This window comes from Nothoprocta perdicaria, unplaced genomic scaffold (assembly GCF_003342845.1).
Source record: "Nothoprocta perdicaria isolate Ctin4 unplaced genomic scaffold, notPer1 scaffold_284, whole genome shotgun sequence".
NCBI classification, from domain to species: domain Eukaryota; kingdom Metazoa; phylum Chordata; class Aves; order Tinamiformes; family Tinamidae; genus Nothoprocta; species Nothoprocta perdicaria.
This window is the reverse complement of record NW_020455515.1, coordinates 185339-210799: the sequence shown is the minus strand read 5'-3', so window position 1 is coordinate 210799 and position 25461 is coordinate 185339.

The window sequence follows — 25461 nt, the reverse complement described above, 5'->3', positions numbered from 1 at the left end:
GCCGGCCCGTCGGAGCGGATTCAGCTTTTGCCGTCGCCGCGCTGTAAAAAATGTTCTCCTTCTGCTTTCAATCAGCGCGGCTGGCAGCGAGATACAAGTTTATTTGAGAATCGCCTCGGGGCGCCGAGCATGCTTGGATTGTTTTAGCAAATTAAAAATGAGCGAAAGGCTTCTACCTCCTCAGCGGCAGGCTCCTTAAAAGACCTCCTTTCCTTCCCTTCCCTTCCTTCCCTTCCYTGTGCTTTCCCTTGCCTTGCTGGGCTCTGCGTCGCCTTCCTTCGAGGAGGGACCACGGCCGAGCRCACCCTCAGCATCCCTCGGTGCATGAAGGGACCCCGCCGGGCTGCTGCAATTCGCTGGGTGCTTTTTATTTTATTTATTTCTATTTTTTGACTGCACCCTCCTCTTTCCCGTGCGCAAACGCCCTTCAAAAAGCCGCTTTGCATCTTAATTCCCTTTCAGAAAGGGCCACCCGGCACCGGCAAAACTTGRGCGAAACTGAGGAAGTTGGCAGCGCCTCGTGCGCTTCCTCCTTCCCAAAAMGTGCGGCTTGGCTCTTGCCGGCCGCCTTCCCGCTCCCGCGCAAGGATTCCCCCCGAGCAGCTCGGAGGCGCTCGGGAGAAGCTGGCGCTGCCCMTTCGGAGCGAGCGCGGTGATGCTGGTGCCCCCAGCGCGACACGAAGTGTTCCAGCACACACTAGAGGTCCCCCTCAGAGCTGTGAGGGTGCTTTCAGGTTGTGCATACGCATTTTTTTATCCCTGGTTTTGCTGAGCAGCATTGACTACCGCTGCAAACACCAGCTCAATGCGCCTCACTGAAATCATAGTGAAGCTGGGGTTTGTGATGCTACTTCTTTTTTTTTTTTTTTTCTTGTTTTGGGCATCAATGGGTCAGTTAATGCGCACACTCCTCTGAGCTCTAGGAAACAAACCTAAATAGCGTTAACTCCGCGTGGTGATTTATGAGTGTTGTTTGAAATATCTCTGTTCTTTCGTTTTCCTACTGTTGTTAGGGCCAAATTCCAAATTTCATACTCGTTTTTCTGTGTGAATCGTGCCCTGGAAGTAAACAGCATAAAACTTGAATAAGAGTTCGAGGCTATGGCTCATGGTTTTTAAAGGAGAAATATGCAAGCCAGCAAAAAGCCACATATTAAGATTATAAAGAGTGAATAAAGGTGATGGAGGAGACTGCTAAAAATAAGAGATTGCAAGTGATTTTCATATCCAGAGCATGCTATGGGAACCAACTAGTCCCCATAATCTTCATGTAATACAAGCAGTATTATCACCATTTTACGGATGGAGAAACTGAGAAATAAAAAGAAGGTCACTGACTTGCCTAAAGCCATATAGCAAATAAAAGATAGATCTGGAATCAGCTAGGACAGATTTAGATCTCTTGCTGATTTGCACTGTTGTAACCACAGATTTCAGTGGAATTCTTCTGGATTTAAATTAGATTCAGACCTTAGGTGTTGCTCCGTCCCTTACACAACACTGGCTTCATAAAAAATCAATTTTGAACAGGAATGAATTAGATGCAAGAATTCAGAGGGAATAGTTAGTGTGCATCCCATCTTTGTTGGGATTTTCTTTAGTTGGTTTTTGGTATTGTTTTTTAACGAACCATTTCCTCCCATCTAGTGCAGCTTTTGTTACTGGTTTCTGAGGAGCACCACTTAGGGGCTGTCTCTGAATGAAACCTTCAATTTTAAGCTGGAACAACCTATGAACAAATGATTTGGCATGAGGAAGACTTCCATTCATTGCAAAGCTTACGCAGAAATGGAAAATTGCTCGGCCATGGTATACAAAAATAGGGAGCCTTCCCATGCATATAGGAAATGCTCTGTGCAGAAGACCTACATACATACAGTTATTATTTGATTATGATAAGTTTATGCTTGGAGAAGATATGATATGAAAGTACTCACTGATCATAAYGAGTGTGAGGGCATTATTCAAAGTCGTGGTCTCACAACAATTAACAAAATACCCTTTCTGCCAGTCAGAGTCAGATATTTCACATGAGCTCAGCTGGAAAGGATGTTTTTRTTTGTTTTCTGCATTCTTATAGTTCAGAGACATTTTCAGGACACTGTAAAACAAACACAGATGCATAGAGTTTGATTATGGCATTTTATTACTCATTTGCTAATATGAATGTGCTGGCATATACAAATTGACACTACTAAAACGTAATGAAAAGTTCCTGCTCTCATATAACTGTCCTCAGCTGAATTCAGTAAGATGCTGATACTTTGAGGAGTTGATAGTCACCAGTGCTGCTAAACCTCCTGCTACAAGGGTCAGACCCCCATCTTACATATGGAGAAGCAGATACACACTGGCAACAATCAAGAATATTTCCTCCCCTTGCCCCAAAAATATGGATTTATGTATATATGAAACCAATGCAGCTTAGTAGGGATTAGACCCACAGAATGTTTATGACCTGTTCAGGACCTGATACAGATTCCCTGACTGAGCTTAGTTTTCAGTTCTGGAGCTGGTATGCCCCTTTTTTCATGGATTTTGCTGTAAACTACAATGCTGGCCTCGTGGTATGTGCTTACCTTCTTTGGTACCAAAGGAAAAATAAYGTCAGTCATAAGGAAATTTTAGCAGTGGTGCCTGCTGTTACTTATTTTGGACCCTCTTAGGCTGCTGCAGTTGCATCTCCTTCCAGGAAACAAATTTAGTTTTTTGTTTTGTTTTTCTGACAAACATAWTTTTTACTTTAAATGGAACCTTTCTGTTGAAACAACCTACAACCTGGTTAAAATTAATCTCTGGAATATTTCCAACAACTTCWGTGTTGTTTCACAAAGTATTAATTTGCCTCGGTGTGTTAAAATACGTATTTCTGTTGTCTTATTTTCCATAGAGTACAATTTCATTTTTTTTCCCATCTTGAAGGAAAACAACATAAAACACACATGTTCATTTTTCTTTTGTTCACTTTTCTATTTGTGCAGGCAGAAGTACCTTTCCTTTTCCTATCTTTCTGCTAAATTACATAGAAGATATTTTTATACTAGGACAATGAGTATGGGTGGCAAGAGAGTAACTGGTATCTTTCTAACTCGTAATATTTACAAAATTTTACCAAAAGTATGTGAAAGCCATGAACACTGATGATGTATGTTATTGTTTTAATAATCTCAGGTGCTCTAAAGCAACTTTTAATCTTGCTTCTGATCCAGAAATCAACTAATTAAATGGCATTCCATGTTCATTTGACCCAAATTTGATGCAGACGCCTGTTCAGTTGTTGTAAGCTCCTGTTTATGAAATAAGTGGTTTGCCAGATGAACTTCTCCTGATAGGTATCCGTAGGGCTGGATGCACCCAATGGCAACAGGAGCTGCAGGTGATGTGCTTGGCAGCTTACCCTAAACGCAGGTTTGCAAGTCACCGGTTTCTTTACAGGTGGCTGGAGACAACGAGCAAGGGATGTAAAAGCACAGCTAAAACTTCATGAAACTAAGTAAAACTGCAAGATGGGGCTGCTCCAAGGCGAGCCAAGGAAAATGAGCGCTGTCCCACCCAGGTTAGTGGTTCTCTCAGCTTGTGACTGCAGGTGAGGTCTTTGCAAGCAGGGATGCTCGCTGTCACTTGGGACCCAGCGCTGCCTCAAACCTAAGGCTCAGTACAAGCACCTATGGCTTTTCCTTCAGGCAATGCTTAAATGCTGGGCTGCATGGGGAGCAGGCACATGTGTCCTGCTCCTCCTCCATGTGTGGTGGAGGGTCTCCAGGAGCCAGGCAGCTCCTGTGGGGATGAAACTCTCCTACTACTGTAATAAAATTTGCCAGATCTCAAGGTCTTAGTCCTCACCAGAGGACTCTGAACTCTCATGATCTAGTCAGRCAGAGGTGGCAGAATGCTTTCCGAGGCAGCATACTTCCAGAGCCATCAAGAAATAGTTTTTGTGTGTGTATGTGTGTGTGGAACAGGTGAAGCATAATCCAGAACACAGTGTGCAGKTCTGAGCATCCGTCTCGGAGAAAGATGAACCTAAGCTGGAACTGGACTAGAAGGATGATCAGGGAATGAAGTATCTGTCTTGGGAAAGGAGWTTCAAAGAGGTCTGTGTTAGCAAACAAAGTCTGTGTTAGCAAAATTTAGTCTGGGAATGGATAAGACTTTTTTCTATAAAAATACATGAGGATACATGAGTAGTAAATGCCACAATTAACAATTCTCTTTATATACACAATAAACATGAATATGAGGTGGACCTATTTAGACAATAGTATCCGAGAATGCTCTTCTGTTGCAATATCTGGAAGATCCAACACTGAAAGTGAGATACCCTGAATCAGGAAAGAGTCTGCTTTGGGCATGTCTTTGAAGCTTGGGCTACTTGAAGAATATCTACAGTGAGCTGCTACTTGTCTGCACAGTCTTATTAGGTTTCAGTTGGCTAAAACTTTTCATCTACAGTTGTGGGTTTTTTTTTAACAAAAGATACATTTTAATAATARTAATAGTAATACATTTTAAAAAGTCAAAAAATGCAACTTGGGGGACTTTAACCAGACTGAAATTAGTCTTTTTCAGAACTGAAAATAAGATTTTATTTTGATTTTGAATTTCATGTAAACTTGAAAAAGACTACCCGACAGAAAAAAAATGGAAGAATTCACCTGCATTTCACACACACATATACACACATCGTCAGTGACTGTTATTAAGATCAGTGAAAGTTTTGCATTAGTCCGTGCCAGTGAGAGAGGCTCTGATTTGCTCTTTGGGTAAGATCCATCATTTTTTCTTACTTCTATATGAAAAAATATTTCTCTTTTGGCATTTTTTTYCCCTCAAAATTAGGTCTTTACTTTTTATTGCTTTTCTCTTATATACCAATTGGCATTCACTTTGTTTATAACAAGGAAAGAAAAGCTTTCACAAAGATAAAGGAGCACAGAGCCTTTCTCTCTTCCTTCCCTTCTTCCAAACACTTAAAACCATCCCTTTCATCATCAGATTATCTGGCAAACTTTCCGCCTGCTTGTGTATCCAGCTTGTAAACCCTGTTGGGGAAAGTCTCTCTCACCATTTTCCCTCTGCAGCAGAGCACTGTAGGTACTCAGGGAGTAATTAATAAAAGCTCCTGCTATCAGCGTTGCCAGAGGAGCAGCGGGGAGAGACTGGCAGACACTGCAAATGTGTACAAATGTGTAAGCAACTGCTGGAAACCAAAGTATTTGGGGGCCACCACAGAAGCTCAAAGTTAGGGCCAGGTGCTCTTATGAGAAAGGGGGAGCTTCATTTTCCCGTAAGCGCTGAAGCTGGAGGCAGCACTGCATGGAGGAGCTGTACCTGTCACCTCTTGCAGAGGGAACACAGGCCACCCATGTGGTCACACAGCCCCCCAAGGGTGAGGTAGGAGCACTGTGGTTGTCCAGGCCCAGGGAAAGGAAAGAAATGGGACTGCTGTTGAAAATGCCTTTGCCAACCTCTCCGGAACCATGGGGTTCACTGCTCTTCCAGATAACCTTCCTCATCCAGAGGTTTAGAGAAATCCTCGTCCATCCATTTGGCATTGGGTACCAATGCTGAGTAACTGCGAGGACCATCACCAGTTTTGTAACCTGTTGGTTTCTCATTGTACCAAATGCTTTTCTAAGCCCTAAGGGTCAGGCAAGGTAAACACAAACCTACCCAGCTTGTCAGTAAATGGCAAGTTTGACATGTTTTATATATAGCAACTTGATTCACTGCCTGGTGTAGATGGAGTTAGGCAGGCTGAACATTTGTCTAGGAGAAGGCCTGATGGATGCTGTCCAGGCAGCTGTACCAGCAAGTGACTGCAGGTGAAGGCACCAAGACTCATTTTCTCATAGGAAAAAAAATGAGCAAAGGGCACACATAAGCATCCACTTCAGCAAAGGAAGCTCACAGACAYGGGGAAGTTAGGGAGAGACCTCAACACTAGTGAAACTCAGCAGAGCACCAACAGAGGAGCTGAAGGGAGTTAGAAGGTTCAGGCTGAGGGCCCTGCTTTGTATAGGCGAAAAAAAGGACTGATGGATTTGCTTTGGATGCCAGAGAGATGGGCCACTGATGGGACTCAGGTGGGATCTAACGCAGACCTGCACCACTCTCTGGTTCTGGGAAAGGAGCAGAGGAGCTGGGAGGTGGCTGTGGATGTAAGCTGAGGGACAGAGGACCAGAAGGCAAAATGTTCCCTACACTCCATTTTTTTTTTCCTTACTGTGGCATTTAATGGAAGCAAAGACAGTTTGGGGTGCCTGAAGGCAACATAAGGACATTATCTTCGCTATTAGCAGGACTGAATTTCTAAGCTGTTGATGCTGTTATGAAGAGCAGGTTTCCTGAAAAGTGTGTAGGCAGAAGTGGTCTGATTCTGATGGCATGTGAAAAAGCAGCCACAATTTTTGCTGGGCCATCTGCACTCAGGCAGGTGAGATTCAGACGGGAATTAATGATAAGGAGAGTTAGCTCTTTCTCAGGGGAAGAGACTATTGTTTCAGGAGAAAGCTGTGACTTTTAAGATTTTTCTTTGGCTCAAAAATCTTCTGTATTTGTTACTGGCTATATATAGTCTTTGCTATTTTCTTAATCTTATTGACTGTTTATATCAATATCCTGCAACAGAGTTCCACGGGTCTCTTAGAGATAAGCTGGAGAGTATCCTTATCCTTTTATAAGCTAATGCTTTTTTAAATTCCATTAGGTGTCCTCTTGTTTTATTAAGGGCATCTGATTTCTCCTTCACACCATTCATTATTTTATGTACCTCATTTCTATCATCTTTTACTGTTTTCCTTCCTAAATGAAAAAGTTCTGTTCTTAATCTKTTTGTTTAGAAATGCCCCCACATGTCTCTAATCATTTTTGTTGCYTCGGGCTATCTAGTGCCGTTATCTAGCACTCCCATCACTTTGTCTCGTTGGATCTTTTAAAGCTAGTTCCAAAGTCATCAGCATGAAGGAGACTGAAGCATGAGTTTGTGGCTAAAGAATATCACCCAAAGAGACCAAAGTTCAGTTGYTGGATCTCCTGCCCTGTGACCCTGGGATAATCATTTAACTATGGAGATCCACAGTTTCCCTTTAGTCCCAGGAACCATGCTTGTAAATTTTCAGGAAAATATGTGAAGTGTTTCTGTATGGATGGATATTATTCTAAAAGCACAGCTGTATTCATAGGTGTAGCAATTCCAATAGTTTTTCCACGGTGTGCCTGCACGCGTGTTGAAATTTGGAACTTCTTCCCAACCTTTTGATTGAACAGCACTCACTTGTCTTCTATTTCCTCTGATATTGGGTGCCAAACAAGTTAAATTGAACTTTTTCTCTTTGCTATTCTATAGTGAGCTTCATATGCAAAACATGAGTTATAGACTAGTTGGACCAAACGGACGCATGACTTTCATGCATCCCTCAAGAACCAGTGCAGACCTGTTGAAGGTGAAAAGCAGAGTTCCATCCTTCCATCCTTTTCTGTGTAGAAASTGGCACATTCCTGGGACCCCTCACTCCATCCATGCTTAGCATGATGTAGGATCAATATGGAGATATTGCATGCTTGTCTCCAGTCTAAATGCAGTGATTATCCATGACCTGTCAGGACTGACAAGGAGCCCAGGACTCATCTAGCTGGTCCCCTCCTCAGACTTTCACAGTTTAGCCTGGCTCTTACATATTTCTGACATTCCACAAGCCCATTTCATATGTGGGGCACCTCACTGACGTGCTCCATCTCTTGGTGCCCAGTTGTAGGCATGTGGGCTCCAGGATAGCAGCAGGTATGTGCCGTAGTCCAACCTGCTAGGAAGCCTGGCAAGCAAATGTGCACCCAGCTTGCAGCAACCTCTCAGCCATCATGTACTGTGAAATGGTCACAAGCACTGGAGAAGATCTTGGAGACTTTTCTTTTTTTTTAAACACTTTGCATTTCAGGCCACTACAAGGTTAACAGGATGGTATTCAGGGAGAGCAAAGCAAGCTGCTTCTATATTAGCAGTGTAAAACTAGGACTAACTAGAATTCTAGTTTAAACTGCATTTTATCATCTGTTCTTTATCTTCCTAGCCCCATCTCTCCCTTTCTACCYTCCTGTCCCTCTCTCCTTCTGTAAGCAGATAGTGAGCTAGCACTCCCACAAATACCATGGATGGCATGACCTTCTTTGCTGAACCTGCTCATCTTTCCGCGGCGGTCCCAGTTCAGGCAGGCAGTTCTGGTCTCTCTGCAAAAGGACCAGTCCTATGAGACCCTCCCAGTCACACGAGCAGAGCTACTTTGGCTCAGGGGTTTTGCTGCACCAAGTATCTTTGCAGCTTTGAAAGAGAAAAAGGGATGGTTTCGCCTGTGGTAGGGCTTGCAGGGCCCTTCCTCTTTATTTTTTTCCCCTTATGGCTTATAGCTGGCATTTTGTCAGAGCCTTCTGCTCACTAGCATTCCCATGGCACATGAACACGCTCAAAGGAAAAATCTCCTGTGAGAAGTCAGTGGGCTTCATTAGATTTTCAAAGTGGAGAGCTGTGATCCTCCTTGCCCCTCTCCACGGGCAGCTGGCCCTGCCAGACTCTGACTGCTTATGTGAACATTTGATAAATCCCACTGTGGACTACATTTGCTCTTTCACCCAAGCAGTTATCACACACATTTCCCTAACACTTTAAAATTATGCCTGCCAAACATTTTCTGATGTAAAGTTAAAAGTCATCTATTACTGAAGTGATTTTTCAGCCCTTGTGGGCATGTTTTCCTTTCCTCTTTTTTTTTTTTTTTTTCCTTGCATAGTTCAGATAGTTTCAAGCTCTTTTAAACAGGCTGCCAAGGGTCAATTTCTATGTATGTCCAATACATATATATTTTTAAGATTGTTCTGTGCCCCAAAAATATATCGGTGCTGTTCTTCTGTTGTACATCTCTTTTTGATGTATAAGTCAAGTGAGTGTAATGATGCCTTACTATGGGAGCCACAGAGTCCTTAATATAAAGCCTCCCCCTCCATGCAGGTCTCAGCCTTGCACATACCCCATGAGGGCCACTTTTCTGTTTGACTGCGATGAGCCACAGCCAACTAGGCCCAGAGGGTAGCCCAAAAGCCCCATAGAGCTGGGCTGGAGTCAACAACGCCCTTTCTGGAGTGGTGGGAGTTTATTTCTCTCTAAAAGCCTCTTTTCTCCCMCAGGTTCCAGAGTTGTGCGTGGTTTTCTTTCCATTTTTTTGAAGCAGATTAAGGCATTTTGTCATACCATAGCGGGGAGATGGCTAAACAAAGCCTGTATGCCTGTTGGTTTTAAACCAGGGCTTTTTCTTACTCTTTTCCCACTGTTTTGCTAATGATGTTAGCAAACATCATTAAATGCACTGGGGGTGTGAAAAAGGGAAAAAAAAAAAAAAAAAGGAGAGGAGAGGAGAGGAGAGGAGAGGAGAGGAGAGGAGAGGAGAGGAGAGGAGAGGAGAGGAGAGGAGAGGAGAGAAAAAGGAGAGAAGCAACCCCTTCCTTCTTGGAGACTATCAGCCTGATAACACATCCAGCTCTTTTCCCAAACCCTGCTACTGCCCTTGAATTTACTGGAGCATGCTTCAGCATCAAATGGACCGACCAATTTGAATATGTCATTTCCCCTCCAAGAGCCTTGGCAAGACTCTTGTTTCAGATTGCATGTGCTGTTTGTGCGTGTCACAACTGCATTTCATGCAGCATCTAGAAGTGTAGGGCTTGGGGTCCGGGCCAGTATTAAATAAGGAAGCAAATGCAAATACCCACCTCCCCCAGTTAAACGCAAAAAAAAAAAAAAAAAAAAAAAAAAAAAAAAAGAAAACCTTGAAACATCATACAAAGCTTTCCGGGGTGGAGAAGGAAATCCAAGAACCAGCTAACGCCTAAACCGTCCTGCAATTATAAGATAATCCTTTCAATTTGGGGGATTTGGAGGGAGGAGAGGGTAGGGAACGGAGGAGGAAACTGGTGCGAAGCAAAGGCATTGCAGCCCTTAGCCTCAGCATGGAACTACTTAAGCATAGCATAATTGCATCGCAGAAGGTATGCATACCCCGAAACCAAAAAGGAAGCAGGAAGGCAAGAAAAAACAAACACTGTATGCTGAACCAAACAGGTAACCTTCAGGAACAGGAAATCTAGCCCTGGCTCACCCGAAAGAAAGGAACGTAAATTGGCAAGGGAAAAGAATGAGAGATGGGAAGCAGGAGGACGGAGGGTAAATTTCAAAAGCAAACAGACCAATGCCTACAAACAAAGGCAAAATAAAGATGTCTGAGAGAGAATTGGTGGGTCTGAGAATTAAAAGTACAATTGAAAATGACAGGGCTATTAGAGACTAAATTATATCCTCCCATCATTCTTCACTGKTTGGAAATATATCCCCTCCCTACATTTTTATTTAATTACTAAAGATGGGGTCCTGTCAAATACTGAGGTATCAGAAGAGAAACTGTAGTATTGACATGCTAAAGCCTCTTAGAGCAGATGGCATTAATCAAGGCTGATAACTGTTAACAAAATCATGCAACTTCCTCTTAAAATAGAGTATTATGCAGTACTGAATAAATGGAACATGGTTCATATTTTACTTTAAAATCAAGGTCATCTTCACAGCCAAATGAGAGAGGAAGAAAGAAAGGCTGAAATATAAATTAGTGAGTTATAAAACCTGCACATGTGCTTAATGATGTCTATATTAAAGCAGCTAGGTTAGTAATGGAAAAATGTGTCTTTTTGACTTCTTGAAAAAAAATCCTCAAGTAGTACCTCAAGTAGTACCTCAAGTAGTACCTCAAGAAGTACCTCAACAGATCCATGCATTATGCAGAAGCATTTTTTGTTCATTTTAGAGGAAATTTCATAAAGTCTTTGATTACTTTTCTCATAAGACGTTCTGAAGAAAATCAAGTAGTTATGAGGTGAGCTACAAAATTTTGTCCTATGGCCTGTTTCTTTTTTTTTTTTTTTTTTTTTTTAATTAAGCAAGTCAAAATGGAGAGTTAAAACACCAAGTAAACTCCTTTCATCTTACAGCAAATGTGATATTTGCAGGGTGTGAGGATTACAAGTGGTTTGTGAATAACTAGAGTTCAAAATACTCATATTTGTAGTTTTGTGTTTGCTARCATTTCAATGTCCAAAATTCACCAGAGAAAATTACAGAGAGGGAGATCATTTAGAGAAGAAACTAAAACTTTATCATTACAGAAAGCATAGTGGAGAAATGGAAAATGAGTTTTGTTCTTGCTGCCATAGACTRTTTTATAGGACACTGCATTTGAAAATCCTGCATTTGACTTGTGGTTTTGTCTAACAGGACTGATAATGTTAGATGCTTAATCCCTAACTTGTGAGAGTGCCAAGATGCCAGGCTTTACAGGCTTTGCCAGCAAATAGGAAGCATGCAATGTGTAACAAACTTCTCACAAACTCCTTTACAGGGATTTCCAGGGTAATATCTATTTTTATGTACATACAAGATGGTGAGGAAGGAAAGAGGTCAGAGCACTGTTTTTCCTTTTGATCACAGGAACAGATCGTGTTATCTCCATAAGTGACTGCACATCTTTAAAGATATTCAGCGTATTAATGAATTTTGGCATTCATATCTGCCAGCCACAAAATAGCAATCCGGGAGCTGCTCAGAGCATCCCTTGCTCTTGCATTGGTGCTGATGGAGTGGCCCAAACCTCACAGGATTAGACACACTGCATGAAACTTGCTGTGTTTAGCTGCACACAGGGAGTTCCCCTGTTTCCCTGGTTGTCTACTGCATTTGCAAGTAAGTGTTTCACTGAAGGTATTAATAGCTGCTATCAATTGCATCTGTAGGTTGGTCACAGATGTGTAGGCTGGATACAGGTTAAAACTGAACACTAGATAGAAAAAGCAACTATGTCCCTGTGAACTGCAAAAACAGAGCAGCAAGAATCGTCCTCCCAAGGCAAAGAGCTGAACATTGGGGTCTGTTCAAAAGCAGTCACAGAGCAGGTTGAGTCTTTCCTCACCACCGATGGAGGATGAAGGGATGGCCTGGTGCACTATGTATTTATGACAGGGTAGACAGGTAGACAATTAAAGAGATAAGTGTTTTTTATGTTCTACTATGAGCAAAAAGGAGAGAAACAGATTCCCAAGGGCCACAGATTAGCCCAGAGAGGCAGCCCTGAAGGCTGTGTCTCCGCTGTGCCCGGGAGCACACATCTCTCTTATCGTGAGTAGATGGCACCAAACATAGGTGGTGTTCAAAGTGGCAAGGCACAATTGCAAACCCTGGTATTCTGACCTCTTTGCAAGTCTCGAGGAAAGGAGGACTCTGCTATTCACACCTTCTCTCTGAGCCACAGCAATATGGATCCCATTGACTTCAAACTATATATATTTTTTTAATGAAATAACCACAAAACAACACCGTAACAAAAATAGACATCTCATCTGTGGCAGTTCTTATCTGCACATTTCAAAGCCTTTATTAGGGAAGATGTTTAGCTGTGGATGTATTTTATGAAGCGGGAAAGTGCTGCACAGAAGATGAAGTAGTCCGTACAGATTTGCCCAGGAGCATTAGGCTAAGTCAGGGAAGGCTTCCAAAAAGAACATGGAAGTAAGGAGAAATGGGAATGAAGTCCCTGCATTTCAGTAGTGAGAGGCACCCACTGCCATATTCACCATTTGTTTAGTGCATTAAGTGCATTAAGACACATATTTCAAAAAAAAAAAAAAAAAAAAAAAAAAGACAAGTATTTAATTAACTACTGAGCTGGCTCTGCAGTTCCTCTACAGGATGAAAACAAACACTTAAACAAGCCTCTCCTGCCAACCCCACCCAACACCTACTCGCTTACAACAGATGGATAAGCGCCATGACCAGATGTCAAAATGATACAGAATTTGACATTGCACAAGAAACTGTAGCACGTTACAGAAAATAACTGCTCCCACGATAGCATTATTTAAATGCCACATTGCACTGATCCATTTTTGAAGTGATGTGCATGAGATTCACCCACAGAATCCAGACAGCAAACCTGCTGAAGTTTTTCCATGTCTTTTAATGGTCTTGCCTAAATTTCCCCTGCACTCCAAGAAAGGGAAGACCTTCTGAAAATGAATGCAGAAATGTCTGGCTGCAGTCCAAGAGGGATGAGATGGCTGACTCCTGTCCCTCAGAATAGTTTTGATTACACCTACTTTTGTAATGCACAACAAATAGGATAACCCAAGGAGTTACCTATCCTTACCTCCCTTGGACACTGCCTCTGTAGGATAGGTGAGGTACTAGCTGATGAGAGATTGTCCTTCCCTGGAAGGTATTGGAATCACAAACGCAGAATGGAGCGACATCAGGAAGTTATAAAGCTCTGACCATTACCTAGGTGGCAGTTTTATCCAAATAGTCTGTAGGATGTTGTAATGATAGACTGCTTTGAGTGTGAAGCAGGGCACACCTCTGAGCAAATCCAAAGGTCTTGCAGATTGGATAGATCGCCAGAACTGCTGGTCTTCCCAAAGAAATTGGTCACTGTTCATGTCTGTAGTGGAGGATGATGACTTGAGCCAGGTTGAGCTTCCCAGGAGCTCTGAAGCATGCAGAGTTGGTAGAGCAGAGCTCAGATGAAAGAGGAGCTTTTGCAGGCTTGAGCTGGTTTCATTCAAAGCAACTGCCTTTGGAAACCAAAACTTGTACAGAGGGATTGGTACAAATTTCTGGGGAAAAAAAAAAAAAAAAAAAAAAAAAAAAAAAAGTCTTGGAGTCCAAACCTTTTGATGGAATTTATCAGTGTTGATAAAATCTTGACTGGGAAAGCTTCTCAGGTACACAAATGAGAGTGCACAAATGATCTAGAAATGCCAAAACCTGCCAGCCGGGACAACCACGTAGAACAACCTGSAAACTGTATGAGAAGTCCCTCTCGCAGTACTGTGAGTTGTTTTCTCTTTTGTCCTAATTGTGATCTGAAACCTCAGATTTTTACAGAAAGGAAACACTGTTTCCCGCCCAGGCGTATTTGTAACTGTAACACTGTTCCCATGCTGGAAACATTTTGCATATGGGAAATTCAGCTCAGAGAGATCAAGGTCAAAACTGTCTGCCAATTCTAAGTACCCACTTTGAGCTGCCCTATGCCTATTTTTTTTTTTCAGAATACTTAACATTTTTGTAGCATTATGCCCCACTTGCATACCATAAATGCTTAGCTCTTCTGCAGAAGTCTSAGGTGACTTGAGTCGGGCGCCCATGGCATCAAAGGCAGGCTAGCAGTGCCCACTGTGGTGTGGTTTAAGTGACTAGCCTTGTATCTTAACATAAGGACTTTGTGGCAGCAATGAGGATAGAATCCAAGGATGTATCTTCAGCTCCAGGCAAATCTTCAGACGAACTGTCAGAGGAYGGATGCCTATTCAATGAGTCCCATCCATCCTGGGCACCGAATGAGGCAAAGGCCCTGTAGAAAAAAAAAAAAATAGGATGTGATTATGTCATTAAGTGCAAAGAAAATGTGGCAGTCAGAGAAGCAGCATAGCGGTGCTGTCTTTAATCCGTCTGGCAGGAAGAATGGTTTTACTGTAGATACAGCCGCATGGAAGATGCCAGTGTTGAGCAACTTGCRTTAATGTTGCACCCTTGGTTTGCAGGGCAACCAGACCACTTTTCCCTTGTGCCCACAAGCTCTCAGCAATGTGAGAGGGTCAGGATCCATCCCCAGATCCAAGCTGAATCCTGTTCCTGCTGCTTTAGTACATTCTTTTTGCTTGCGGTATGTGTGAGGAACCACACAAGGCCGGCATGATCTGACACACCAAGGCACTGTATGTAAAATAATGGTTACTTCATGGCAGCAAATCAAGAATCAGACAAATTTTTAGTATTCTGTAAGGGTTTGGGTATGTTTTGGCAGTAAGTGTTTTTCAAGAACGAGCAATTCTTTCAAAAGTCTTACGGTGTATGTGCATATCCCTGTGATTTGTAGAAACCTTAGTGTTATGTCCATAAAGCACAGGACTTAATCTGTGTTAATGATTGACTGACTCCAGAAACAATAGCGTGTGAATGCAAATTCTTGTGGATATTGGACCTTGGTACTCCGTGTTCCTGTTGTAGCAGTGACCTCACTATTTTGGCTTGTAACAGAGTTCTTGCCCTGCCTAAGACCGTGGAAATGGTGATACTCAAGGTTTTTAAACATGAATATTGATTTCTGTGCRCTTTGGTAGAGTTCTTTCACATACTTTTGTAATGTAAATGTTGGCAACATATCATTCTCATTTTGCAAGATAGAAGTGTCAATCACATAAAAGTAAACAAGTGATGCCCATCTGTAGCTGCACAGCATTAGACTGGTGGTGGTGTTCTCTTCAGAAAGGTGTCTCATGTAGGTCATCTTCACTGTAGAGCACTGTTATCCCTTTAGCAGTAAAATTGTTACTCAAAATAAATGTAAAACTCCCTCATTCATCGATCACATTAGTAAATCTTTCAAGGGTAGACAGGCCTGAAATCGTACAGGAAACTTAATAGCAGTGAAGGGAAGGGACATACGCTGAAGGGCTGCGGTTGGTCATTTTGTAGTAGCTGCGTTTGCAGGTWATGGAGGTTGTGGTGATAAGGGGCAGAGAGGAAGGTATACTCCGAAAATAAGCTGAGAAGGAAGGAAAAACAGAAGAGTGAGGCATAGAAAAACAAATCAAGGGAGTGCATGGCAGACAAGGTAGGCAAGCAGTGTCAAATAACTGTCTCTAAACTTCCCAGAGTTCATGGTGGGTAAGTAAGGGTGTAAATCATAGTCTCAAATGCCTTCCATCCACACATGCTCCATCCCAAAGTCTGTCCCTGGATACAGCTCTGTGCCCCAGTCAGTCATGCCGCCCTTCAGGAGCTCTAGTAGGTGGCAATGGCAAGGACCATGTGAGCCCATGGTTTCTGTGGCTGTGAAGACTAATTTCCCTTCATTTAAAGATTTGTCTTTTTTTTTTTTACAATCCTAAGGATGACTGCTCAAATGTTCTTAATTGTATGCGTGCACGCCTGATGGAAAGCGTGCAAGGGCATTTGGGGACTGTGGCTTTGGTACATGGCAAACGGCAATTAACAGAACAGAATATGCCTCTGGCAAGTTAACCTAGCACAGAATTCGAGTCTTTTTTTTTTTCTATCAAATTTGTTTTGAAGTGACTTTATTTGCTGAAATGACAGAAATTGCAGTTAGAAATGCAATAGAATTGCAAAATGTTTATGAGGATGGAGTCCTTCATTCCAACTCATATCCTTATTTTTCAGCTGTTCTTTCCCCTTCCTGTGTGCCTAGGTATTGGCCTGCTTCCTGTAGAGAGCATTGCTTCTGCTGCCTGACTCATTTTGGCAATAGAAGCGYTGATGCCAGGCCCAGGAGCAGTACTTCAAAACCTGCTATTCTCTCTCCTTCAAGCTCAAAACTAACCCAGTTTGCTGCAAATGAAAGAAATGCAATCATTTGGCACCTAGTCCATGCATCAGTTTTGATATGCAGGTCCTCTGCTTTTTTGGGAGCCTCTTTCTGTTTGCCTATGCTATCATGAGGACCACTCACTCCGGAGCGTGGTGTTCAATGCTCCAAGAGGAAATGGCTGGTTTATGGCGTTCTTTCTGGGGCTGCCAAGCCTCTTTCTCCACCTCACCTCCCACAGTATYTCTCAGTGCCTCATATCTGGGAATGAAGAGATTCTCAGGTTTCAGAACAGGGAGAAACATTTCTAGCCATTGCATTTGGGGTGGAGAGCACATGAGGCACTGGGAGAAGGGAAGTCAGAATAAGACATGGAAACAAGACAAATACAACCTGAAACTCCAAACCAGAAGTGTAACAAATTCCCACAAATATACTGTCCAAAATCAACAAGGTTTTTACTTTGTTTGCACAGTGTTTGGGAACATCCTGTATTTATGAATTCTTGAGATAGGCAAGTGTTGGGCACTGTTGTACCAACATACGAATACACGTGTCTGAAAGCATGGTGGTTCACCTCCATGTGGCTACGGAGATGGRAACTGTGGATACATGGATAAAAGTATCCACATTTGCTAGGTTGAGGAGATGAAACTTCTTAAGGCAGCAAGTAGGGTTACATGAAAGTGGTAGAATGTGGAGGAGGGGGAAACCATCAAGTCTTTCTCCCAGATAACAGCAGCACCTGTTCAGCTGCTTGTCTGATCCTGTAGGGCTGAGAGATCCCGTGTAAAAGAGAGGGAAGCTCCATCGCAGGCTGCAATCACAGCTCAGGGAAGAAGCATTTTTTCTCTTCTCCTGCTTTGGACCTGCCAGGCATGCAGTGTTTTCCTGCCGGTTTCCAGGGGAATTGCAAAAGAAGAGAGGGAGAAGGAGGAGGAGATAGTGAAAGAAATGTTCAGGGTAGTTTTGCAGATCAGCTCAGAGTATTTTCTGCCTTTCATCTTCCCAATCTCTACCTAATGGAAATCTAAGAAATGGTTCAGGCAGCTGGGTGAGTATCTCTGCTCATGCCTGAAGGAAGAATTGGTTGGTGAAGGAGAGGAGTTGGGATGAAGAATGAGGTGATTTGGGGAAAGCTGAGGACTTGAGGGGAGGAAGCATTTTCTGAGCTGTGGCTGGTGTGCACATTGCTGTTATCTCACTACAATGTACTACAATGACTTGTGAGTTTCCCACTGGAATATAGTGGCAGCAAAAAAAAGTGCAATGCCCAGGACATTTTTCAGCCATTCTCACTAGTGCAAGACCTGACTGCCGAGAGGAGCATYGAAGGACAAAAAGCAGAAGGACACTAGATAAATTTCTCCATGGTTGCTTTTGAATTGCAGTGAATAATCAGAAATTAGTAGACTTTGCACCTCTTTGCAATAAAGGAAAACACAAGAAGCCACAAGCATGCCTCGGAAGCAGAGCTCCTTTTCATGTTAGCCAGCTTGAGGGCAAAATGACCCTGGGTAGCATAGGGATGACTGTGTGACTAGCAGGATGGAATGAGTAGTGGTGGAGGTGAGTGACACAATGCACTTTGTTCGTGTGAAAGAAATAGTAATAGGTTTTGTTGATATGGATAATATTTTAATGAGATTTTATGGCAAAACTGCTCATTATTTACTGTATGGTGTACAAGATATGCACAGAATTACCAAGGAGACCATCCCATTGAGTCACAGGGTTCAGATCGGACCCCCTTGTTTTCCAAACTCCTTCTGGGAGGAGTCCGAGTGAAGCTGGATCCAATCCTAATCCCAGATCTGTTCAACAGTTTATGACTAAAGAATATTGTGCACGGTTATGTCAGTAACGCTTGCAAGTTCACAGAGTGAGCAATAGTCATTTAGCATGAATCTGTTGTKGCAAGGATCTCTCAACCCCAAGGAGTATCCTTGAGGAGTATCCTTGAGAGGCATCCCTGCTCAAGGGGAGATCCTGGTGTGCAGCCTGCTGCCATGCAAGGAGAGCTCACTGGGCTCTGGGGCTGTCCTCATATTTATGGGATTAGATAATGGATTTACAGTCATTGTTTCATTTCAGACAAATTTTGGCTGGTGTATACTCATTAGCCTTATMTCCCCACTAGGATGCAGCCATCAGGACTGTTATTGATGGTTATTATCTGAATGAGGGAAGAAATCAGGGAGGCTGCCACCAGGATCAGATAATGTTGCTGGTGGTTAACACCTGAATAGGGCTACGTGTGAAAAGCTGGGCTGAGCTGGGGAAGGAGCACACCCATCCAAGATGTGTGCTGCTTGGCACCACTGCCTGGAGCCCTTATCGGATCCCCAGGAGAATTCCTGCCCTTCTCCCAGGAGAAGCTGTCCCATGCTTCTGCACTCCAGGCTCCTTTACCTGGGCTTTGTGGTGACACCAGGAGTTCGAGTTGAGACCAAGTTGCCAGAGGCTTTAGCAGTGCAGCAGCGTAGACTTGAGGCTCTAGCAAAGCAGAAGCTGCTGAGAGCAATTACTTACTATTTTCTGTTTCAAACATGCTCTTGCCTTGAGCCCTGTCCCTCTGTGTCCCATCACTGGGGCAGCGAAATTCAGTTTTAGCTGTGTTACTGAAAAGCCTTTACCTGTTCCAGTACAGTGCTCCCAACGACGTCTGTGTCCTGCCCAAGCATTATCCATGCAGCAGGGCTGCAGGAATTTTCCCATGGTGACTCCTTCAATCGCCTGGGACAGCTGATGGGAAGAAACCACAGGCAGCCAGACCACATCTTCCTCTCTTTCATGCTCTGCTCAGCAAAGTGGAGGATGAATAGCAAAAGAGCGTGACAGCACCATGGCTTTAGGTCTGCAAAGATTCAGAAAAATTATGAGGCAAGCAGGGACTGTTGGAGTCCAAGACACAGCCTGAATGAGAATAAATTCAGAACTGCTTCATATTATTTTGTGATCCAACTTCAACCTGCACCTTTTCCATTTGCCCACCTGTTTTCCAGATTCCCTTCATCTACTTTTTCCTTGCTAATCCTGATATCCTAGGGTCAGATCTCTGATACAGCCATGGCAGTGGTTTGAAAGGAGACAGACAGGATGCTAACTGAAAAATSTAGCCATCTGTTTGGGTCTGGTTATTATTATTATGTTCAAAAGGAATGGCCATGATTAAACTGTACCTCTCTACTCGATCCTTAAAGCTTTTCCAAGCCATAATGCAGCAGACTGGTTGTCACAAATTCAGGATGAGCTCCTCCTGATATATATATATATATATATATATATATATATATATATATATATATATATAGGTTTACAAACACATGGTGGGATGTTTTTAGAGTTTCTGCTATCTGCTAGAAAATCTTTAGGAAACAGAGATCTATATTGACAGGAGAACAGTAAGATCTTGCGGGTATCATTGCAGCAGAGCAGCAGTCGTGGCATCCTTGTTGTTTGCTGAGAATGTCCTTAAAGGAGATAATAACAAGTTGAATATGGGCTAATCACATGGAGCAAGARGGCTTCCTATTTCTCCCAAGAGGAAACGAAGCCAAATATGCGATGCAGTTTATTCTACCGGAAAGTCTTTAGCTCTTGTGCCCAGATTACTAGCATTTCCCCTCAAGGTGTAAACATTTTGCAGTGAACACAAAGAGCATGGCGTGGATCACCAGAAGCTCCCAGAAGCTGCAAACAGCTGAGACTTAGTTCTGCTTTCCCCAGTTCATTTGTTAAGCAACATTCAGTTGACAGATACTCTGCATCCAATGCAGGAGATGAGGCTACCCTTTGTGGTAGGCTTCAGAAGAGCAGGTGGAACCACATGAGCTTAGATTCAGGATTCATTTTTACTTGCTTTCAGACTGCTGCTTAAAGTACTGGTTAGCAGTAACTGGTAATTTTCACATGGCAAATGTATCCTCTGCATTATCTGTCAGACTGTCTTCAAACTGATTATGCCCACACAATTCTCTTACTGACCATGCTGCATAATGTTCTGTTGATTCAGTGAAATTTTAGATACCCTTGGGGAAAAAAAACCCAAAACATTCTCTTTCAATGCAGCAGATAAAAATGTAGAAMGTTATATCCCTGGGAAAAAAAGAAGTAGAACATTCTTCTGTTAAAATTTCCCCAAATACAGAAAAAGTATCAATTCTGGCTTATTTTTTTCAATTCACAACTGCACCCAGCTATATTTAAAGCAGCATTTAGCCTAAAAGGCTCGACTGCAGTTTAAAAAGTGTGTGARAAATGAAAATCCAATAAAACATCTCTTTGCTGGGCTGACTAGCAGGATAGTGATGGGAAGCAATAGCATTTCTCCTTGGAGTAGGGAGGCCTTCATGAAAGCTTAGAAGACTTGGCAGCCTTCTGTAACCTCATATGCAAGTGCATTTGGTGAGTGGGTAGTTTAAACAACTACTTGAGGTAGTCAAGATTTTTCTAGCATATCAGCAACGGCTCTCTCTTTGACCCTAATTAGCCCACACAGCAGTGACCAAACTGGAATTCAGAAGACAAAATATTGTCTCCCACCACTGGGAATCTGATAGGCTTATTAGAAGTGATGGATTAATCAGGAGCTCCCTTAAAATAAAAAGTGAGCCTGCTCCTAAACCATTACAAGTTAATCCAGATACTTTGATCTCTTTCACTTTGGAAGCAAAGTACTGGTAATTCTGTTCCTATGCTTTGCTTATGGCTAAGATTAAACATCAATACTAAGATTAAACATCAGCAATTTCCGATGAGATAGAACTAATTTAGAGAATATTACTAAACTTTTTAGTATAAACCAAGCCCAATGTAGCTTGCTGAATAAAAGATAAAAGTTTTAAATTTTCGGAATTCCAGTGACAATAGAAAGAGGGATCAAGCTGATGAAATGCTATATCTGGAGCTGGGCAGGGTAATTATAATTGCAGAAAATCACAGAATCACAAATCTTGTGAAACAGAGGAATYTCTTGCTAATAGCCTCCTGAGAGTGACTTCTAGCTATTTTTAGCAACAAAAACTGAGCCACAGAACATGTAAGGTATTTGCTTTCACTCTTTTACGGGTATGCCTAAGAAGCTGAAGGTCAAGTTTTCAGAAGACTCTGGTCCCACTAACGCTGATCTTATTGTCTACACAAGTATCCACATTTGCAAATGGCTAAGCACTGAGGAGCTTAAGCAGGAAGCAAAAATGACTTGCATAGGATCTGGCAGACGCTTTTTTACAAAGAATTCTTGAGAAGAGAAAGGGGTCAGTAGTTGAGAGACTAGTCCAGAAATGGAGTGAAATTAATAGCTCAGTTCACAGAGGCAGTTGATCAGGGAAATCACAGGGTTGCCAACCACTAGTCTTCTGAATAATAAGTTTATCTTAAAAATCTCAGGAATTTTCTTTCCTGAAGCTGTTGATCTGTGGTTCTAAATCTGTTTTCTGAGTTTTTACAGAGCAGCCATTCAAAGTTTCAGACTTTTCTTTCAACCACCAATTTCCAACCCCTTCTTTCCAGCATATGGASGTGGAAACTCCAAAAACATTTAAGCATCATGAGACTATGAGACTTGGCAACACCATTATCAAGATGTTATTGTTTAGATCAAATTCATCTCAATGACCTTGAAATAAAGGCCCTATTATCTCTCATCAGTTCTTCAGACTCCCCATTCCCTAAGAAACTTTGCRTTTGGAATAGGATACCAGGGTTGTTTGGAAAGAACTAAATTGTTCACAGAAGCCTGGGAATTAACAAGCTTCCTTTGGTATAACATGAAACGCAGCAGATTTCTAAGACATGATACCATGTGAGGTTCTCGCAGGACCTAGAGTTGGCAAAAAGACSAAGCTTTTCAAGTCTGCACATATATCTGAGCTACTAAGGCTTGATAATAATTTTCTGGCAGATTAGTCTTCCCCTACAGCAGGTTTCTACCATCACTAAAGCCAGAATGAAAACAGTGGGTCTGKATTTCACACTCAGTATCCTTGTACACTGAAGCATTGATTGTTAAAAATGTGGGGGGGTTGTTTTGTTTTTATTTTTCTGAGGAGTGGTTCCTTGAAACCMATGTGCAAGAACAGGGCTAACAATACACAGTTAAATGGCAGAGAAAACTGTAGGGACACTTCAGTAGCAGGCTAAGTGACACACTYATAACTTGGAGTGAATTATTCAGAATAACTTGATAAACCTTTGCCAAGCTTCTTAATGGAGAGATTATGCCCTGCATATTGCAAGTGTGACCTTGTTTTGGCCAAAGCAGAAGAAGAGCTTACAATATTTTCTTGCTTATTTTAGCAATGCTTATTGATACTTAGAAACAGGCTCTCATATAAAAAGTACCTTCTCATAATTAAATAACTAATGTGCAAAACGACAGCTTTGATGGCTTTTAAAATTATTTGTGTTTGTATGATGATGTCGTTTTGTGAAAAGAAAATGGGTTTTAGCCATGATCTTCCTATAAAGAAACTTTGGATCAACATATTTTTTTTATCATTCATAGAAAAAAACATGGCTATTCAAATCATAAAACAAGATGTGACACAGGGATAGCATAGAAGCATTCTGGACAGGTGTAGGACTTGTTTTTTATTATACCAAATTCTAATAAAATACTGATTCTCCCCAACCATTAAAAAAGTTATTTTTCATCTGTTTTAGTCTTATCCAGTGTTGGAAAAATGAGACAGGTGTTTGTTTTCACTAAATCTTGTAAGGTTTCTTGATCTAAAAAAGAACTATTTCAGCTTTTCTACTTCACCATTCTTTCTGCACTCTAACTTAGAGTGTGATGCAGTTTACACCTACAGATCTCTTTTACTTCATGACTAGAGTGTTTAAGCCTCAAATGTAAGTCTGGTCAGTATTTACCAGTTTTTATCTGGCAWTGCATGCACTGATAACATGTATTTTGTGAAAGCATTTTTGTACAAAGGCCCACTCAAATCAAAATTAACGTGTGGGTTTGTTTATCTGTTAATATTCTGCTACATATTCTGTGGCTTTTTTTCTTGATATGAACAAAAACATCTATCACAGACTACTTACAAAGGATGTGACAGATAAACATGCTATACTTTATTATAATACATTTTATAATATTTTTTTTGTAAATAATACCCCTGTATTATTCCTCTGTATGATCTATTGATTTGTTCTCCTCTACTCAAATGCTAAGTTTTGTGTATTAGTGGATGTGTGATGCAAACCTTACCTATAGGATTCCTGTGTGTTTAGCTCTCATAGGATAACTACAGGTATTTAAGCATCTTGCACCAGTTGGGAAGGATCATGGCATTCTGTCACAAGTGCCACAAAACATAGTGAGCAGATGATGGTCTAAAATAAAAAAAAAAAGAGGTAAAAAAATTGCTTGAGTCACATTTGTCAACATTCTATGAAATAAAATGGGGGAGAAGGGAGGGAGGCGCTAAAATTAAGCAGTTGTGTTTAATTTTATGTCTCTGTTTCAACAAGAGAAAAGCAGGTCTGGGTGACAGTCCYGGGGGGCTCGACACTTTTTAGCAGTATGGTAGCACTCTCCTTGTGCCTTGTTTCAGCTCCTCCAGTTTTAAAGTTGCTTAAAGTGGGTTTGTGTCAACCCAGCTGAGACAACTCAATTGAGAAAAGAAAATCCAAGTAGACAGGCCATTGGTGCTGGGTTTTTTGCTGCATAAATACCTGAAAAGGAATTTCCAAATTCACTATGACACAGACATAATACTGGTGGAAAAGGGGAATAATCAGTTTATTTCAGTCACTAAGTCAAAACAAAAGTATATTGACAGTGAATTCATGGTATAAAGAGGCTTTAAAGGCTGTAGCCAGCAGCCAGAGGAAGAGCCCTGTACTCAGGCGAGGCTGAAGGGCAGCTGCTGCCCTGTCTCCCGAGCACTCCACGCTCTAGGAAAAGCCTGGCATGAATAAGTTTTGCGAGTGGAAAGCTCCACCACTGTCCCCRTGCTGGACCCGGTGCCAGGCTGCACTCCAGGCACCACAGGAACGTGGGTCCTGCAGCTCATGCAGTAGTGATGGAAAAACAAGAGGGCAAAGCAAACCCACACAGCACAGAAACTGTGTGGGAAGGGCATTTCCTCCTAGCCCCCCAAAGTTACATTTTTTYATTTATTTTTTAAGTTACAGGGTCTCATCTCTTCCCCCTCCTCTCCTTTTTTTGTCGAACATTTTAAGTCTCAGCAGATTCCTATTGTCATCTAATCTTGCGCTCCTCATCGCATTTATGCATTTCATCCAACCCACCTTGACTTCCAAGCTGAATATTCAAAATATTCAAAACAGTACTAATTTATGATATATTAAGTATTGTATTAAAAAAATATAAAAAATAAAATTTGTACCTACACAGACCTACAACACCTATAAATAAGTTTCTGTGGTTTCACAGGGATTTCTCTTTCAAGGTTTATTTTCTAAGTTACTGATTTGGTCCTTCTATATCTCATACTTCCCCCCTTCACCACTGTGTGAAATTTAGGGCCCCAGTTAAGAAGAACTAAGAACTAGCTTAAATTATCAGCCTGCAAGGAAAGAACTATTGCCCTCCAACTCCATGGAGGATAAATATGATGTCATGAGCACACCACATTGCTTTGTGTCACTCGTAGCTCATACCAACCACTGTACATCTGCTAGAACGGCCATACAGCTATTGCCGTATATTACAGACCAACTAATTTGTTCAAGTGCTGTCATCACTGCAGAAGCAAAGGCAAACATAAAATGAAACACTGATAAATAAAACATTAAAAGGTAATATATCTTCCGGCAAGCTCCAGCCCATTTTAAAAGACCACTAAAGCCTTTATGCAATGCAACACGATTTACTATCTGACTCTGCAAACTATTTGCGAATGTATCTGTTATGTATTTTTGGAGCTCCAGCTGCTTGACACTGAAAATATCAGTGATTCATAAAGTCTGAACTTTTAATTTGCCAAGCACTAAACTTTGTCACTTTGTGCTTTTTTTACGAAGCTGATGACACGGGGATTTTTTTTTTTTTTTTTTTTTTTGATTT